Source organism: Zootoca vivipara, chromosome 2 (assembly GCF_965207765.1).
Source record: "Zootoca vivipara chromosome 2, rZooViv2.hap1.1, whole genome shotgun sequence".
In the NCBI taxonomy this organism is placed as follows: domain Eukaryota; kingdom Metazoa; phylum Chordata; class Lepidosauria; order Squamata; family Lacertidae; genus Zootoca; species Zootoca vivipara.
The window spans coordinates 106219778-106224853 of record NC_142584.1 but is presented as its reverse complement, the minus strand read 5'-3'; the positions used below and the strand labels follow the sequence as shown (position 1 = coordinate 106224853).

Here is a 5076-nt window from a genome sequence, read left to right as displayed (position 1 = left end):
GATGGCGCAAACTGCGATGCTGTATCTATAGGTGTGTTCAAAAATATGCGTAGACAATGGCAATGGAATATTCTACATGAAGAAAGGCTCAGATACCCACAAGGCTACAGTCACAGGTCCTGTGGTAATGTTTGTGCAGGAACAGGCATCCATGGAAAATCTGTTCAAATTCATGAAAGCTGATTAGGAGCTCCATGCCTCCGATGAAATGAGGAAGAGCCTCAACTTTCCACCACTCTGAACATGGTGCGCAATGGGAATTAAGGAGTCACTGAAGCTGCGTGTATTTGCAAAGAGAGCAGACAGCATTTAAAATCATGTTTATTTATGGTAGTTCTTCACAGGATTTATAGGTGGCGCTACAACACAATCATCAGGGTGTCTTACAATCTTAAACAAATATTAAGATTCTGACCATTTGTACAGATAAATGTTTTCAATAATATGCTCTGTGATTTGTCAATTATATTCTATCATCTATCTATTTTTTATTAGAAACAAATTTCAAATCTAGCTAATACACATTAGAAGAAGGGATGCGATTTTTCATCTAGCGCAATCATATGCATGTTTAATCAGAAGGAAATTATACTGAGTCCCACAAGAGATGTTGGTAGGACTTCAGCCTTAACCGTTACGTTAACGTACACTCTAGAATTTGTTGTTGCAATTGTCTTTGTCACAGCAGCGTTTCTCGTGTTCAATGTTATCTGCATGATTTATCCATTTGGTTTCACATCTGTATTTCTCTGTATAACAGTCCTTGATTATTTTCACCACTCTGCCATCTGGGATTGTGGAGAGAAGAGGGTATCTTTGTGTTACCTATGAGGTGTTTCCTAATACCTGTGCTACTGTCAGGATCACCTGGTGTAAGACCCATCTCATATTTTTTTTGTGTGTGTATAGTGCATTAGGAATGGACCACCCAGTGATTTCAGCAATGGAGAATCAGATCTACTGATACATACTTTGCCGTTCAGTTTTGAATCTTGCCAGTTTGCCACACCAGAGTGTGACAGAATGTTGGGAAGGTGTGACAGAATACAGCAAAACCAGCCTTCTCTATAAGACCATTTGCATAGCATGAGGGTCAATTGGGTCCAGGGCTTTTTCAAAGTCTTCATTCCTGCTTGCATGGCCTGTTGTATTGTCGCTCAAGTCAGTTTACACCTAGTAGTTTGCACCCCTTCTATTCCACTAGTTAGTGTAGTAGTAGTAGTAGTAATATTTATACCCTGCCCATCTGGTTGGGTTTCCAACAAAGGGCCAGCCCAAGACATTTTGCTGCCTGAGGTGAACCAGAGAACAGCTCCCCCTGGGAATTGTCGTCTGTTAAGGGTGAAGGGCAGTATACAAATTTAATAATACTAATGCTAATAATATAAGGCAATCATTCACCTTCCTGCCACATTTTCTTTAGTGAACCTTAAAAAGGATATTGAAATGAACGGGTTGGAGATAGCACCCCCTGCCTTTCAGCTGAATACCTTCTGCAACACACACACACACACACACACACACACACACACACACACACACACACACTTTCCCCCTGACTTGGATGGTGCAGGGAGGGGACAAGGAGAGGGTGTGTGAGTGAGGGGCAGGGCATCTGTTGAGGTGCCTGGTGGGAAACAAGGGGTCACTGAGTGGGGTGCATATATCTGCACAGGAGATGAGGGCATTGTCACGATAGGGATGGTTTTTAAGTGCGCCGAGGGGCCAGACCATATCCCAATTTGCATCACCTGGATGTTGGAGGGTATTCCATTTACAGAACAAAAACTACCATAGAGACACTGACATTTTCAAAGGTAGGGGGTCCATGGTACTTAGCTAATTCAAAACCACCGGTGTAGAGGATTGCAACTATACAATCTGAGCCTACGCCTGTATACTGAGGCCATTAGGGTTGGGTTGCTGGTGGCAATGGCAGCTGCTGCTGCTCCTGGAGGGGCAGGAGGCTCCCCCTCTAAAGCAGAACCCCAAACTAAGCTCAGGGAAGGCAGATTCTTCCTGGTGCCTGGCCCTTCTGCCCAGCACCCAAGTTCGGGAAGGCGGAAGCTGGGGATTAAAGAAGGTCAAGGAGGAGTAGCAGCAAATCTTGGCTACTGCTCTTGCTCCAATGGCAGAGTGGGCAGGGGTTTCAGGAGTGAGCCAGTCCTCAGCGCACCATCTGGAAGACGGAGAGAAAAGGGGCATGACAGCTGGAGGGAGAGAAGTTGTGAATAGGGGGCAGAGCAAGGGCACATTGCCGATGGGGAGGCTGTGCCACACAACAGCCCTTCGGCGAATAGCAGACGCAGCACTTGCCCTCATCCTGCCCCTGTAAGCTCACCTGGCCTATGTTACAGACTGCGGCGGCAGCAGAAAACACCCTAGCGGTGGGATTTGCTGCTCCTGGGTCCTGCTTTATTCTGCTGCTTGAGGCAGTTTCCTCAGTCCACCTCATGGCAGGGCCGGCTCTGGGGCCTCAGACTATTTGCACATGACTGCCTGTGGTGGACAGGGACAGAGGTATAAATTGGTGTCGCCATGTACAGTCATACCTCGGTTTAAGTACGCCTCGGTTTGAGTACTTTCAGTTTAAGTACTCCGCGGACCCGTCTGGAACGGATTAATCCACTTTCCATTACTTTCAATGGGAAAGTTCGCTTCAGGTTAAGTACGCTTCAGTTTAAGTACAGACTTCCGGAACCAATTGTGTACTTAAACCGAGGTACCACTGTACACACACACACACACACACACACAGTACGCTGCAAGGTCTCCTTACCTTTAAACTCTTTCTCAGTAAAGCATCCCCCTTTAGCAACTTTGCAGGTTCCTTTTGCGGGTGAGCACGGCAGCCCTGGCTTTTCCATTATGCATTGTAGGCAAGTGATTCCATGTGCTGTAAAACACAGAACTTTTACTCTCTTTGCAGACGGTAGCGAATCCGCTAACTGCCCCCAATTAGATATAGTGCACCCACCTCACGGTACACCAATTACACAAATTTCTACCATTTACCACAGATTATCTAGTGGGGGACTTGTGTGAGGGAAAGTTTAACAATTTAGAGTCTCAGGCAGGAGCTGATCAAGCAAACGAGAAAAGCTTTATTAAACAACGAGGAAGTTTATGGAACAAAGTGGGTCAGGGAACGCTTTCTTTCAGGTAGAAGTTAACTTATTTGCTTTAACTAACTATAAGATGGCTCAGGCTTAAATGAAACATTATAGGCACAACTCTTCTTAAACTTCAGTTACTAAAAATCAGTTGGAACGCTTCAGGTGGATAAATATTCAGGATTCCAGAATAGATGGTGAAATGCTCAACTCAGTTTCTGTCACTTAGATATTACAATTGAATACTTTCGACACCATACCGCTCCCTTCACAGCTTAATACTTTGGTTCATGAGCGATGGGCACTTTTCCTCAGTTACGCACTCTCTTAACAATCCAACACTTGAGGTATTACAAATGGTATAACAGACCCAGGGGGGGGGGGATCCCCTCAACCCTTGTTACTGGGTTGGGAGTCTTCTGGACCTAGAAGAACTCTCCCCTCCTGGCTAGACTGACACCCAGATAGCCTGAATTCCCACAATATCTTCCTCTCCCAACTCAGACTCCTCCCTCCCAGGACATGCCTCTCTGTATACCTTCCTCAGACCCACAACCTGGTCTCCCCTATCTAAGCGGCAAGGCTTTGTCCTCTCCCTATGGATTGTCTCTTCAGTGTGGATGTTGAACTTAACTCCGAACCATTTCTCCTTATCTCACGCCCTATCTCCCAACCTGAAACCCGACTAACATCTCAAATCAAATCCTATCCCTCTTCTCAAACCCAGCCCTATCTCTCACCTTCACTCCAGCCCTATCTAACTCTCTCCCTCAGAATGTCAGGATTGATGAATCCCCAGTGCAGAATAGGTAATTGTCTGTTGAAGACCTACCAGCAGAGATGGAGGAAAGGGGGGGGGGAGGGAGACAATGGGAGGCAAACAGTCAGAGAAACAAGCCGGCAGCCAGCGGGTGAAAGTTCAGGTGATAGAGCAAGGGGATGCATGGGAAGTCAAAGGAAGGAGGAGGGGAGGCTGTGAGCTTCTGAACCCGCAGGAGGGGAGAGCTCCAAGAAAGAGAGCAGGAAAAGCAGTGTCATAAGAAAAGGACTCACTTCCGTTTTTTGATGGAGAAGGAAGAAGAATGGAAGTGAAACTTCAGTCGAGTCATCATGACTGTGATGGAAGCTGCTTGGAGAGAGAGCTCCGAGCTGCTGTGTTTCGTTTGGCAAGAAACCAACCCTTTTAATTAACCAGACTTGTGTCACTCGTGCCGCTCACACAGAAACCGCTCCTTTTATTCCTCCCTCCCCTAAAAGTGCTGTTCCTCCCCACTCTGTGGCTAGCTGACTCCGTAGTCCATCAGAGAGAGGCTCCAGCACTCTGGTGGGGTTTCAGAGGGACTCCATCACCAGACTCTGGTCTGGCTCTGCTGTCCATCACACAGACATACATGGGCTTGAGTGGAACGTTCGCTGTGGAAAACTGTCTTTTAAAAATTTAAATCCATTGTGCTTAAATTAATGATGGAATCCATTGTATTGGAATGACATCGCAGCTGAGAGCCACTAGGATCACAGAACTGTGGCGTCAGAAGGGATCCTCGTGGGTCATCTAAGACCATTGATACAACTGGCTCAGTTTTGTCTACACTGACCGACTCTTCACTGCCTTTCACAGACCTATCTTTTACTAACTGAGGTTAGGTTGCAGGTATTTGTGACAGTGAGTTTCATACATATATATTGCATAATGTGTTCGCTGTTATCATCTTTCATTCACGATGTGCACCTTGTGTCTTTATAGTGAAATACCGTAATAATGGTACATCGCCTTTGGCTCCCCTGGAGGGATGAGAAATTTAGAGGCACAAATAATCAATAAAATAAACGTACGTGTGTGCTGCACACACCTCTCTCTCTCCAAGTTACTATAATTGTCATTTACAATATGACCTCACACATCCTTCCTTTGTTTCCAGATCAGAAAGTAGAGTGGGATTTGTCACTGTTGAAGAAATTGAGA

The 5076-nt window shown here is 45.9% G+C and overlaps 1 long non-coding RNA gene across 1 annotated transcript; it reads right to left on the bottom strand.

The window, feature by feature from the left end:
* Positions 1-305: 305 nt before the first annotated feature.
* On the bottom strand, positions 306-4371 carry LOC148687022 (uncharacterized). The gene is made up of 3 exons (XR_015948605.1): positions 4167-4371; positions 2780-2896; positions 306-788 (listed from the first exon to the last, which is right to left on the bottom strand). It is a non-coding gene; the product is annotated as an uncharacterized LOC148687022 (long non-coding RNA).
* Positions 4372-5076: the final 705 nt, after the last annotated feature.